The 15,576-nt window shown below is 40.5% G+C and overlaps 1 pseudogene; it reads right to left on the bottom strand.

The window, feature by feature from the left end:
* LOC111968193 (glycine receptor subunit beta-like) overlaps nt 1–15,576 on the bottom strand; it is a 43,389-nt pseudogene that overhangs the window by 21,901 nt on the left and 5,912 nt on the right.

The following is a 15,576-nucleotide window of genomic DNA, read 5'->3' as shown; positions in this document are numbered from 1 at the left end:
TATGCAGCATTTGTGTAGTCACATTTAATTCTTAACTTCTCTGGGATATGTGGGACGCTAGCGTTATATTAAGTTCTATTATAATATAATTATTATTATATTAAGTTATATTACAGTTCGTAGAAACATGTCAAACGATGTATAGAATCAATCTTTAGGATGTTTTTATCATAAATCTTCAATAATGTTTCAACTGACAATTCCTTTGTCTTTAGAAAGGAAAAGGAACACAGCTAACTCTCACGGGCGCGTGCCTGACTGAGCTCATGGCATTCTGCCAGACCTCTGACTCAAACAGCTCTTATTCTCTCCCCCTTCACAGTAGAAGCCTGAAACAAGGTTCTAAAGACTGTTGACATCTAGTGGAAGCCTTGGGAAGTGCAATATGACCCCATAGACACTGTATATTGGATAGGCAATGACTAGAAAAACTACAAACCTCAGATTTCCCACTTACTGGTTGGATTTTTCTCAGGTTTTTGCCTGCCATATCTGAGTTCTGTTATACTCACAGACATCATTCAAACAGTTTTAGAAACTTCAGAGTGTTTTCTATCCAAATCTACTAATTATATGCATATTCTAGCTTTTGTGCCTGACTTGCCTAGAAGAAAGTTAGGGGGAGAATTCTATCATCAAATGTATTTCTTAGTTAGGTTGGCTGTATCACAACAGGCCATGATTGGTTGAAATTTCAGTTTAATCCATCAGAAAAGACAAAACAAATAAAACCAAAACATAAAAAATTATTATTATTATTATTACGTACCGCATCCGACCTTGATTGGGAGTCCCAATGGGCGGCGCACAATTGGCCCAGCGTTTCTCTCCCTCTAAAAACAGAAATACATGTTTTGGCCCTTACAAATATTATTTGACTCTTTATTCAGATTACAATCGCTCACTTTCATAATTATTTTTTTTTTAAATGAAATAACCTCCAAAATATCGTTATATATTATCTTATATTAAAAGTGGTGTAGGTCTTATTTATTTAAAGAGCATGTTGAAATTAGAAGCAATAGGATTTAAAGCAATAGCCTACAACTATTTCAGCACCGTTTCGCGCAACTCTGAGACAAGCATGGGGACTGATTTTGATAAATCAATAAAAAAAATATTTTTACTGAATCTCCGTTTGGGTATTGGTTAGACTACAATTATAGTGTAGAAATGTTATGCTCTTAGTGTAACCTTTATTTAACTAGGCAAGTCAGTGAAGAAAAAAATCTTATTTACAAGGACAGCCTACTCCTTCCTCCCCATCGGAGAATTGAACCCCGGTCTCCCGCGTGCCCACACGACACAGGGATTCTTTAGCTGAATAGCCCAGGACTGTAGCCTACTCCCGACCGTCACATTGTACAGTGCCATATTTTTCATTCCAACCTTATTTATTTAAAAAGCATATTGAAGTTAGAAGCAGTAGGATTTGAAGCAATAACTATTTCAGCATCATTACACACTGCTATGAAACAAGCATGAGGACTGGTCTTGATAAATCAATTAGATTTTTATTTTCACTGAATCTCCATTTGGGTATTGGTTACACTACAATTAGGGCGTGGACATTTTATGCCCCTTAGATATTAAGGGGTTTCGGGTTTATTAGGGTTTAGTTTTTCTTGGAATAGAAACACCATAATATTAATCAAATGAATTAAGCTACATTTCTTAAAATCAATCCCATATACTATGTTCATACAAAAAATATTTAAAATTCTCTAGTAATGCCATTATTGAAGACTATCAAATGCTTCTCAAAGATGCCCTCTGGTGGTCAAACTAGCACGAACTTGCATTAATGGTGTGCCATAGAAATCTGGTGTGCTGCAGTATGACAAAACTTTTAAAGGAGGAACCACTATAGTCACCTGGAACAAATTTCAATTAAAAGGTGTGCCTTCTTAAATGAGTTTGAGCCAAGGTGTTGTGACAAGCTGTGTGTGTGCGTGTGTGGAGGGGGGGATAGATAGCCCTATTTAGTAAAATACCAAATCCATATTATGGCAAAAACAGCTCAAATAAGCAAAGACAAACGACAGTCCATTATTACTTTAAGACATGATCAGTCAATACGTAAAATTTCAAGAACTTTGAACGTTTCTTCAAGTGCAGTCGCAAAAACCATCAAGCGCTATGATGAAACTGGCTCTCATGAGGACTGCCACAGGAATGGAAGACCCAGAGTTACCTCTGCTGCAGAGAATACGTTCATTAGAGTTAGCAGCCTCATAAATTGCAGCCCAAATAAATGCTTCAAAGATTTCAAGTAACAGACACATCTCAACATCAACTGTTCAGAGGAGACCGTGTGAATCAGGCCTTCATGGTCAAATTGCTGTAAAGAAACCAGTACTAAAGGACACAAATAAGAAAAAGAAACTTGCTGGGGCCAAGATACATGCGCAATGGACATTAGACCGGTTGAAATTTGTCCTTTGGTCTGGAGTACAAATTTGACATTTTTGGTTCCAACCGCCGTGTCTTTGTGAGACGTGGTTTGGGTGAACGGATGATCTCTGCATGTGTATTTCTCACTGTAAAGCATGGAAGAGATGGTGTTATGGTGACGGGGTGCTTTGCTGGTGACACTGTCTGATTTATTTAGAATTCAAGGCACACTTAACCAGCATGGCTATACACAGCATTCTGCAGCGATACGCCATCCCATCTGGTTTGGGCTTAGTAGGACTATCATTTGTTTTTTAAAAGGACAATAACCCAACACACATCCACTGTGTAAAACCTATTTGACCATGAATGAGAGTGACGGAGTGCTGCGTCAGATGACCTGGCCTCCACAATCCCCCTACATCAACCAAATTGAGATGGTTTGGGATGAGTCGGACTGCATAGTGAAAGAAAGCAGCCAACAAGTTCTCAGCATATGTGCAAAATCAAGACTGCTGGAAAAGCATTCCAGGTGACGCTGGTTGAGAGAATGCCAAGAGTGTGCAAAGCTATCATCAAGGCAAATGGTGGCTATTTGAAGAATCTCAATTATAAAATATATTTTGATTTGTTTAACACTTGTTTGGTTACTACATGATTCCATAGTTTTGATGTCTTCACTATTATTGTAGAACACCTACTCATTCAAAACCCTTGAATGAGTAGGTGTTCTAAAACCTTTGACCGGTAGTGTACGCCAATTAGGAATGAGGGGGATGATTAGGTGGCAATGAAGGAATGTGGCCAGGTTGGAAATTTAGCAATTACACCCCTAGTCTTACAATAAGTGCCAAGGGATTTTGAATGACCACAGAGAGTCAGGACACTTGTTTTAACATCCCGTCCGAAAGACAGCCCCCTACACAGGGCAATGTCCCCAAATGTAATCAAGGTTTGAAATGATTATGATTTAGTCAAATATAATATCTGTTTAGACTTCTTCCGGTCAATTTGCAGTCTAAAAATATTTGTTTTATTATGTTCCGGCCCCCGGCCATCTGCTCAAGAAGAAATTGGCCGGAGGCTGAATCTAGATTATGATCCCTGGTCTATAATATAAAGACAGAATGTGTGTTTAATTTACCCATCTCCATCTGGCTTTCGGGGGTCACTTTTTGTTGTTGTTGAAAATATTATAATTTTTTAAAATTGATGCTGCTGAGTTTTAAAAACAGTCTATCACTCGAATATCGTAGCTTTAAAATCAGTGCACGCACGAGCACTCTCTCGCAGTCTTTTTCTCTCTCCATCAATTCCATTCAAATTGCATCCAAAATAGACCATCATGTTCTACTGATATACAGTGGGGCAAAAAAGTATTTAGTCAGCCACCAATTGTGCAAGTTCTCCCACTTAAAAAGATGAGAGAGGCTTGTAATTTTCATCATAGGTACACTTCATCTATGACAGACAAAATGAGAAGAAAAAAAATCCAGAAAATCACATTGTAGGATTTTTATGAATTTATTTGCAAATTATGGTGGAAAATAAGTATTTGGTCAATAACAAAAGTTTCTCAATACTTTGTTATATACCCTCTGTTGGCAATGACAGAGGTCAAACGTTTTCTGTAAGTCTTCACAAGGTTTTCACACACTGTTGCTTGTATTTTGGCCCATTCCTCCATGCAGATCTCCTCTAGAGCAGTGATGTTTTGGGGCTGTTGCTGGGCAACACGGACTTTCAACTCCCTCCAAAGATTTTCTATGGGGTTGAGATCTGGAGACTGGCTAGGCCACTCCAGGACCTTGAAATGCTTCTTACGAAGCCACTCCTTCGTTGCCCGGGCGTTGTGTTCGGGATCATTGTCATGCTGAAAGACCCAGCCACGTTTCTTCTTCAATGCCCTTGCTGATGGAAGGAGGTTTTCACTCAAAATCTCACGATACATGGCCCCATTCATTCTTTCCTTTACACGGATCAGTCGTCCTGGTCCCTTTGCAGAAAAACAGCCCCAAAGCATGATGTTTCCACCCCCATGCTTCACAGTAGGTATGGTGTTCTTTGGATGCAACTCAGCATTCTTTGTCCTCCAAACACGACGAGTTGAGTTTTTACCAAAAAGTTATATTTTGGTTTCATCTGACCATATGACATTCTCCCAATCTTCTTCTGGATCATCCAAATGCTCTCTAGCAAACTTCAGACGGGCCTGGACATGTATTGGCTTAAGCAGGGGTACACGTCTGGCACTGCAGGATTTGAGTCCCTGGCGGCGTAGTGTGTTACTGATGGTAGGCTTTGTTACTTTGGTCCCAGCTCTCTGCAGGTCATTCACTAGGTCCCCCCGTGTGGTTCTGGGATTTTTGCTCACCGTTCTTGTGATCCCCAGATCGAGGGAGATTATCAGTGGTCTTGTATGTCTTCCATTTCCTAATAATTGCTCCCACAGTTGATTTCTTCAAACCAAGCTGCTTACCTATTGCAGATTCAGTCTTCCCAGCCTGGTGCAGGTCTACAATTTTGTTTCTGGTGTCCTTTGACAGCTCTTTGGTCTTGGCCATAGTGGAGTATGGAGTGTGACTGTTTGAGGTTGTGGACAGGTGTCTTTTATACTGATAACAAGTTCAAACAGGTGCCATTAATACAGGTAACGAGTGGAGGACAGAGGAGCCTCTTAAAGAAGAAGTTACAGGTCTGTGAGAGCCAGACATTTTGCTTGTTTGTAGGTGACCAAATACTTATTTYCCACCATAATTTGCAAATAAATTCATAAAAAATCCTACAATGTGATTTTCTGGATTTTTTTCTTCTCATTTTGTCTGTCATAGTTGAAGTGTACCTATGATGAAAATTACAGGCATCTCTCATCTTTTTAAGTGGGAGAACTTGCACAATTGGTGGCTGACTAAATACTTTTTTGCCCCACTGTATAGCCCTATGTATCGATGTCCTAGCCTACCTCTTTCAGGTAATACATTCAATTCAGTATTAGCCTTATATTTATCTAATTAATGATGGGTTATGCATAATAAGCTTCTAACTGATAGCCTCTGTCTCTTGAGCAATATGCATGCACCTGTGCTCCGCTGGCCTCTCTCCTTAAAAAAACACTCCTTAGCTCTTGGAGTCCCATGCAGGAAAAGCTAGACTAGAGTAGCGTGCTGGACATTTTTAGCATTTCTTATACCAAAAGACTATTCAAAGAGATGCGCAAGCTCTTGTTTGCTGAATGTTAAAAACAGCAGCCAATAGAAATCACAGGTACTTTGAAAGAAGAGCGAACATGCGATGGCTTTAGGCTATAGCGTTTTTTTTATTCAGACCCATAAATATTGAACCTTCGTGAAGAGAAGTTAAAGCCTGCTCCATCTAATTCTAGTCCTATAATATTCATGGATGTTGTTGGAATGATGAAGATAAGAACAACGGACCTTATTTAATTTAACTGTTGAAAGCAAGGAAGGAATGAAGCAATAATAAAAAAAAAGAGCCTACTAGGCTAATAACATTAAGGGTAAATATTATGAAAGGTATATATGTCAGCCTACTAATTATACAAATAGGCCCTATTATATTTCAAAATTAAAATAAAATTTGCTAACCTATACTTGTAACTATGTAGGCCGCATGTGCTGCACCAGAATCCCATGTTCTTTCTCTCCATGCTTTGTCATGGTTTGAACAATGTGCATAATTCCAGTCCATATAATACAATATAGTACAGTAATACAGTTCACACTGAAAAATATTAGCCTACTGGAGCTACAGTAGTTTCATTTATTTACACAAGAGAGCATATAGCCAGCTACATCTATGGGCTTTTATGTTTTTCTGTTGTGCGTAATGTGCAGTAGCCTACAACATATACGGTATTTAATGGATAACGGCACAATCATTTGGGCTTTTTTGGGCTTGGGCTCATTAAATATATTTATTGTATGGCTCATCAGACTCCGGTAGCAGCAGGCTTGAATTTTCGATCACAGCTCTAATCAAATCCAGACATAGGCTTATTTATATGCTTTATAATGCTTTTTAATGACACTTACGGTTTTGGCGGAACGTACCGGGTTAACCGGGGGAAAAGTGATTTATTCTCAGGATGGAACATTTGTAAAATACCCTTGTCTCTAACTGAAAAATTCCTTTTACATGAATTCTAGCTCCTTCTCTAACGGATACCATATATGGTAATGTAAAACTGAGTCATTATCAGTTACTCACAGCTCTCCAGCTGCATCTTACAGCGCTGCGTAACCATGGGAAACAGGGTTGGATCCAGGGGACAGGATAGAGTGACAGACAACCTGGGAACAGAACATGCAGAACCACAATTATGCAAATAAATGTAATTATTGTCTGTTAGTTGCAATTGTTTCTTAAATGGTATTGACTGGTTAAACTGACTTGAAAAATGTATTTTAAAATGTCAGTGTCCTTGAATTTAAGTATGAGCTAGATGGAGATAGAGCTGATGGGGATTCAGACTTCTAAAACTCTTTCCCCCCAAAATCTGTTCATGAATACCGCAAAGCTACATTATTCAGCAGAATTAGGGCCTCTATTTCATCATTTCAGAGACAATGGAGAGTGCTGAATGATTGAAAAAGACTGTTCCTCCCGCTCTTAAAAGCTTTTTTGTCGGCTCCGGAAATAAATTCTTAATGCAAGCGACGCCTTTATTGTGCATGAGCAGAGACGGAGTTGCATATTTATTTCCCAGCCTTCCATTTGCACATGAAAGCTTTGTTTTTGGGCGCTCCAGACTCTAGAGGAGTGCAACATCACTGAAAAGGGTGGTGCTACTTTAGTATTTTTTTTACAGATTTCCCCATCCAATCCTTTGTATACACAGTACACACATTACAGTAGATCATCACAAACACAGTAAGCTTAGGGAGTGACTCCGAGCTTTTAGCCCTGAGTGACATGAAAATACATGTGTGGGGCATCCGATGTGGGATCGGAAATAAGCAGTCAAGCAGCCAAGCTTCAGTACTTGAGAGTGTGACAGGTTCAAAACTAAACATCATCCTATCCAGACACTGTCGTTCTTACAACAGCTAGTGCCACCTTGTCAGGTGACTTATAAGGAAAATACTAATGTCAAGTCTAGACTAACTGAACATAGCAGGCGTAAAAGAAGCGCCTGAAACTAGATCCCCAACATACTGGTCTTGACAAGAAGACAAATGTTGGAGGATGTTCTCTTCTGCACGGTTCAACCAATCTAGTAAATGTGGAGGAGTGGTTAAGATGGAGTGTCGCCTTGTTAACGTCCAAAAGTGGAAGTCGTGTCACAGGCTCTCATTACATTTCACCCCAAAAACCGGAACATCCGGTTGTTGGGGGACTCAGCAGAGGCTAAGTCTTGACAGATGGGGAGCAAGTAGAGGGAGAACTGACTGGGGAGATGAACATTGGACTGTATTAGTGGGGGAAAGCATTTTTTATGTGCTAATCTTTTGGGCTGGGTGAAGCGGAGTGGAGTGGGGCACTGTGGGAAAATACAAACTAGCAGTGAGAGAAGAAAAAGAGAGTGGGTGAGGGAAGACCACCCAGCTAGCAGAGTAGATGTAACCAGCTGGTAGAGTGGAAATGGTGGGGATGTGAGGGGGGGCATGCATGCTTGCAATAATGTGTGTCTGTGTGTGTGTTAGTGGTGCGCGGGTCAGCCGTTTGCTCATCCACACCTGCCCGCAATTGCTAATAACCCATCCACAACCAGCCGACTATATACTATGTGATGAAGTGAAAATGAGGCCCGTACCCAACCTTATCCCGCTAATACAACTGACGATATATCCCCTTTCCCTTCCCTGAAAAGAGAAAATGCGCTGTAGGTTACAGTCAGAGACAGCAGAATGATTTGACAGATAAAGAGGTTTCTGATTGTAATTTCCAACATTTTGGTCGGCTTTGTGTTTAGTCAACTCGTCTATAACTAGATACATACAGGTTCTCTTCTGCCAATATACAGTATGTTGCCGTAGAAAACGAAATAAACCCTTGCTCACCAGAATAATGTAATAAATGATAGAATGAATGCTTCCATCTAGTTGATGTTGGTTCTGTCATCTCTGCTTCTTTCGCGGAGCAAAAACACTTACGGACCAGGGTCAAAATGCAATTGCATAAAAAAATAATTAAAAACTGAAAATTCTAATTTGTAAAAAAGAATTGTCAAAATGTCTATATATCATCAGTTTGACTGGTTTTAAGGAAAATAGAAAGCTGTGAAAACATCCCAACATGTTTCTGATAAGATTGTCAATTCAGCTTTGATTCATAGGCCTATTTATGTGGTTGAAATACTATCAGCTTTTATACTGAACAAAAATAAACACAACAATTTCAAAGATTTTACTGAGTTACAGTTCGTATAAGGAAAATCAGAAATGCACCCTCCCGTTGTGTTCATGAGAGACGCAAGCCTCACAAGACTCGTCTGAATGTCCCCGGTACCAGTTTAAAAAATGAATGGAAGTATATATGGAGAAAGTTTAGTGCCTAAAATAAAGGGGATAAATACATGTAAATAAAATAAATAAATGTTTCCTGATCTTTCTTATATCTCTCAGATATAGGAGAGACACTTCAGAAACACACATCCTTCAGATTGTTTTGACTATCTGTTGTTCCATGTAGTGAATCTGTTATTCAATGCGTTTATTGACTAATAGCAATAATGCCAAATTAAATGTTTCATCCCCCTCTCCCCCATAGGATGATTAGCAATACACATGTATGCTTCTGAACAAGTTTCTCTTCTAAAATACATAAATGTAACACTCACCTCATACTGATGAGTACGTCACCATTGCGGAAGAGGAGAATGTTCTCCTGGGTGACGTCGTGGAAGTTGGCACTCTTCTCGTTAGCGAAGAACAGATCAGGTTTCCACAGGCATTTGAACATCTTTGTATCCACGGTGAGCGAGTCGGACTTAAAATCCCGTGGTAGCTTGAGTCTGGGATCGTTCCATCGCTGCCTCAGGAAGATGTTCACTCTGTAATCCTGTTATGTTCACAGTTGGGAATACAAAAACATGACAAAACCTTAGTCTTGCGGTTATTGTCAGTAATGGAGAGATTTGTCCTTGTGTGTAGGCAAGTTTCACAAAATGTAAGCTAAATCCAGGCAAAAAGACAACAGAGAAATCCAGGACACAAAACACCTGGCCCACAGCTATGCTAACCAATAGCTGAGCTAATGCTATGGTTCAATGTAAAGTTCATATATAACCCAAAATAAACTCAGCAAAAAAAGAAACGTCCTCTCACTGTCAACTGTGTTTATTTTCAGCAAACTTAACATGTGTAAATATTTGTATGAACATAACGAGATTCAACAACTGAGACATAAACGGAACAAATTCCACTGACATGTGACTAACAGAAATGGAATAATGTGTCCCTGAACAAAGAGGGGGTCAAAATCAAAAGTAACAGTCAGTATTTGGTGTGGCCACCAGCTGCATTAAGAACTGCAGTGCATTTCCTCCTCATGGACTGCACTAGACTTGCCAGTTCTTGCTGAGATGTTACCCCACTCTTCCACCAAGGCACCTGCAAGTTCCCCGACATTTCTGGGTGGAATGGCCCTAGCTCTCACCCTCCGATCCAACAGGTCCCAGATGTGCTCAATGGGATTGAGATCCGGGCTCTTCGATGGCCATGTCAGAACACTGACATTCCTGTCTTGCAGGAAAACACACACAGAACGAGCAGTATGGCTGGTGGCATTGTCATGTCAGGATGAGACTGCAGGAAGGGTACCACATGAGGGAGGAGGATGTCTTCCCTGTAACACACAGCGTTGAGATTGCCTGCAATGACAACAAGCTCAGTCCGATGATGCTGTGACACACCGCCCCAGACCATGACGGACCCTCCACCTCCAAATCGATCCCGCTCCAGAGTACAGGCCTCGGTATAATGCTCATTCCTTCGACTATAAACGAGAATAAGACCATCACCCCTGGTGAGACAAAACCGCGACTTGTCAGTGAAGAGCACTTTTTGCCAGTCTTGTCTGGTCCAGCAACGGTGGGTTTGTGCCCATAGGCGACATTGTTGCCGGTGATGTCTGGTGAGGACCTGCCTTACAACAGGCCTACAAGCCCTCAGTCCAGCCACTCTCAGCCTATTGCGGACAGTTTGAGCACTGATGGAGGGATTGTGCGTTCCTGGTGTAACTCGGGCAGTTGTTGTTGCCATCCTGTACTTGTCCCGCAGATGTGATTTTCGGATGTACCGATCCTGTGCAGGTGTTGTTACATGTGCCACTGCGAGGACGATCAGCTGTCCATCCTGTCTCCCTGTAGTGCTGTCTTAGGCGTCTCATAGTACGGACATTGCAATTTATTGCCCTGGCCACATCTGCAGTCCTCATGCCTCCTTGAATCATGCCTAAGGCACATTCACGCAGATGAGTAGGGACCCTGGTCTTTTGGTGTTTTTCAGAGTCAGCAGCAAGGCCTCTTTAGTGTCCTAAGTTTTCATAACTGTGACCTTAATTGCCTACCGTCTGTAAGCTGTTAGTGTCTTATCGACCGTTCCACAGGTGCGTGTTCATTAACTGTTTATGGTTCATTGAACAAGCATGGGAAACAGTGTTTAAACCCTTTACAATGAAGATCTGTGAAGTTATTTGGATTTTTACTAATTATCTTTGAAAGACAGGGTTCTTTTTTTGCTGAGTTTATATTGTCCTGCTAATAGCAGAGTTAATAATATATATGTGAGAATATCCAATGGGCTTTTATATAATTCTAAATTAATAATAGTCGCTTAGTTAAAAAATAACAATATTTTGGAGATTTCGTTTTCAAATAACGTATAATGAGCGAGGAAAAAGGCCATTCTTGAACATGGGGTGAGACGTTACCAATTTGTAAATAAAGCCAGTTTGTTATTTTTAATTATTTCTGTTTTTAGAGGGAGAGAAACCAAAAACCTACAGTCATCTCATGGATCTCCCAGTCGAGGCCGGCACGGATTGTTGAACCAGCATCTGTAGCAACAAGTAGTCAGACTTGCTCTGATGAATATTTGACAAGCAAACCTGACTTTCTGGAGTTACATGTCAGAAAAGTGTCATTACTATCCATCATCAGTCAATTGGAAGTGTCCACAGGTAGTTCAGACTGCTAACAAAATGGCTGACTTCTTCCCACGAACTCTACCAACTGATTACAAACAAACCATTTAGATCAAAAGTTTCTAAGTCTGCCTTTACACAGGCAGCCCAATTCTGATATTTTATTTACTAACTGGTATTCTGAAAAATATCTGATGTGATTGGTCAAAAGACCAATTAGTGGGAGAAAAGAAAATCTGAATTTATTTTTATTTATTTTATTTCACCTTTATTTAACCAGGTAGGCAAGTTGAGAACAAGTTCTCATTTACAATTGCGACCTGGCCAAGATAAAGCAAAGCAGTTCGACACATACAACAACACAGAGTTACACATGGAGTAAAACAAACATACAGTCAATAATACAGTAGAAAAATAAGTCTATATACAATGTGAGCAAATGAGGTGAGATAAGGGAGGTAAAGGCAAAAAAAGGCCATGGTGGCGAAGGTAATACAATATAGCAAGTAAAACACTGGAATGGTAGATTTGTAGTGGAAAAATGTGCAAAGTAGAAATAGAAATAATGGGCTCAGACCATAATTATTTACGAGAACATTTCACTCAGTGACGTTTTATGTAACATTCTGTTGTGGTGTATGCCAAATTCTGTTGAAGAGCAGGTGTAGGGAGGGGCTATTAGTGCAATACGTGGAGACGGATGACCAGTCACATAATCCTCAAACACACCAGCTGTGTCTATGTGTGTGTTCCTTGTTAATTTTTTTATCAGTTTAATTAACAGACACTCTATCAGTTTTTTTAACCATCTTAATTAACATTATAAATTCAGAAACAAAATGTCCAATAGTTCTTCAGCTGTACAGTATTCAATGTGGCAAGCGGGTGGTTTGATTTATTATGATTTTTTATTTTGAGGGGGAACCAACTCAATATACTTTAAAATGACTAAAACCAATTTGAAACTGTGTAGAAATGGAATGAACCTACATTTATACTGTTTGACTGTGTCCAGCTCACTAATAATCACCTAAATTAGAGCTAGACAGTCAGGGAGTATCGAAAACTGACAGAGAGGAAATACACATGACCAAAAGTATGTGAACACCTGCTCGTCGAACGTCACATTCCAAAATCATGGGCATTAATATGGAGTTGGTCCCTCCTTTGCTGCTATAACAGACTCCACTCATCTGGGATGGCTTTTACACTAGATGTTGGAACATTGCTGTGGGGACTGACTTCCATTCAGACACAAGAGCATTAGTGAGGTCGGGCACTGATGTTGGGCGATTAGGCCTAGATCGCAATCAGCGTTCCAATTCATCCCAAAAGTGTTTGATGGGGTTGAGGTCAGGGCTCTGTGCAGGCCAGTCAAGTTCTTCCACACCGTATGGACCTCGCTTTGTGAATGGAAGCATTGTCATGCTGAAACAGGAAAGGACCTTCCCCAAACTGTTGCCACAAAGTTGGAAGCACAGAATCATCTAGAATGTCATTGTATGATGTAGCGTTAAGATTTCCCTTCACTGGAACTAAGGGGCCTAGCCCAAACCATGAAAACTCCTCCAAACTTTAGAGTTGGCACTATGCATTGGGGGCAGGTAGCGTTCTCCTGGAATCCACCAAACCCAGATTAGTCTGTCGGACTGCCAGATGGTGAAGCGTGATTTATCACTCTAGATAAGGCGTTTCCACTGCTCCAAAGTCCGATGGCAGTGAGCTTTACACCCCTCCGGCCGACGCTTGGCAAAGCATATTTGTGATCTTAGGCTTGTGTGCGGCTGCTCGGCCATGGAAACAAATTTCCTGAAGCTCCCGACAAACACACTACACTACCGGGTGTCCACATACACTATATATACAAAAGTAGAACCAATTTTCAGTGTGGCCCTCGTTGAAGGCCGAATGCGGCCCCTAGGGCAAAGTTTGTTTGACACCCCTGCAATACATTATGGCCTTAAAGGTCCAATGCAGCCGTTTTTATCTCAATATGCTGACGTTGCTTCCAGAGACAGTTTGGAACTCGGTAGTGTGTGTTGCAATCTAGGACAACCGATTTTTACACGCTACTCGTTTCAGCACTCGTCGGTCCCGTTCTGTGAGCTGGTGTGGCCTACCACTTCATGCCTGAGCCATTGTTGCTCCTAGACATTTCCACTACACAATAACAGTACTTACAGTTGACCGGGGCAGCTCTAGCAGGGCAGAAATTTGACAAACTGCTGGAAATGTGGCATTCAATGACGGTGGCACATTGAAAGTCACAGAGCTCTTCAGTAAAGCCAATCTACTGCCTATGTTTGTCTATGGAGATTTTATGGCTGTGTGCACAGTTTTATAAACCTGTCAGCAACAGGTGTGGCTGAAATTGCGAATCCAATCATTTGAAGGGGTGTCCACATACACTATACAGTATATACAAAAGTAGAACCAATTTTCAGTGTGGCCCTCGTTGAAGGCCGAATGCGGCCACTGGGGCAAAGTTTGTTTGACACCCCTGCAATACATTATGGCCTTAAAGGTCCAATGCAGCCGTTTTTATCTCAATATCATATGTGAGCCATTCGAACATAAAGCATATTTTAATTAAAAAATAAACACATTTGGGCAGAAATGCCTCCTTGAACATGTGAACTTTCAAGTGCCTTAATAACAAACTTGTATGCCATCTGTAAATACTAATAAAATTGTTAAATCACGAGCCTAGTAAGTTTAGACACGGAAAAAGTCAAGAACCTTCCCGCTAGCCATGATTGGCTGAGATAATGGATGGGCTGGACATGCCCAGAGATGAGTTCAGATTGGTCTGCCATGTAGCATGCTGTCATCTATAACATGAGCTGGTCAGTATGTGTAGGTAATCCTTTCGAACGAGGCTTTTTAGAAAGATATCACATAGTAGAACTGCAAAAGTGTTATCAACTTTCAAAGCGGAATTACTTTCCCATTGTTCCTCAACTTTAGTGTATGATATACCATTTTCTAGCTCTGAGTCTCTACTTTTATCCAATGTAAAAAACACAATTTCAAAATGGTGAATTGAGCCGTTCAGTCACATATAATTTCCGGGTAACAATTAAGTACCTTACTGTGATTGTTTTCAATTAAAATGTTCAAAAAGAAACAAAAAATACTGTAACTTCAATGCAATTTTCTAAAGCAAGAATTTGGCTAGGCCTGTCTGGGAGTGGTCTGAATGGTGAGGGGAAAACTGAAAACTAGCTGTCATTGGCAGACCCTGCCTGGTGAAGTCAAGGCAGGCTAAAACTCCATCCCACCGAAACAGGCTGAACTTTCAGGTGTTTTTTTCAAAAGGCTCTTACAATAATGGGCATTATGCTCATTTAACAGTATTATTCCAACCTGATAGTGTGGAAATATATATAAAATAAAGGAAAATACAAATTTTGACTGCACTGGGCCTTTAACAACTTCCCATAATAGTATGTTTAACAGGCCTATCTTTAACTATACCCTGACATTAACTCAACCAACCTCTGTTGCATTCCAAATTTCACACCTGATTTTTGTATATCTCTAAAGATGAAATGTATTCTCCGCGGCTGGGTATCAACCACGCGTCTGCCGCTATGAATTTGGCAAAGATTTAACACATCCACCAAGTGTAATCAAAGAGGACAACTAGAGTCGGAGATGCCTTATAAAACATTGTGGGGATTTAGTGTCCACTGCAACATCAAATTAGTCATCCTCTCCAGGCAACTGTGCCTCAAAGGGAAAATGGATTTATTAACTATGGTGGGCGTGCAGCAGAGAGGAGCATTCAGCCGAGGTGTAAATGACCGACGAGTATTTCAAAAGATCAGAGGCACCGTTGAGTGATAAATGGAGAACCAGCAGTCTCTCTTCACCCCGCTCTCTTTCTGTCCTCTCTTTTTCCATGCTAGGATATAGCTAAGTGGAAATATGAAAGAAAATAAAAAGATGAGCACCTGTCTGTGTCATCTTTCTTTACGACTTTGTCTCTGTCTGTCTTTCTCGCTCTTTTCCCTCTCAAAAAGCCATCCGCTAACTCTTGTTCGGTAAAGTTCATATTTATATGCAAAAATCTGA

This window comes from Salvelinus sp. IW2-2015, linkage group LG8 (assembly GCF_002910315.2).
Source record: "Salvelinus sp. IW2-2015 linkage group LG8, ASM291031v2, whole genome shotgun sequence".
Taxonomy (NCBI): domain Eukaryota; kingdom Metazoa; phylum Chordata; class Actinopteri; order Salmoniformes; family Salmonidae; genus Salvelinus; species Salvelinus sp. IW2-2015.
Note: the sequence above shows the minus strand (reverse complement) of the source record. Positions and strands in the feature narration are given on the sequence as shown.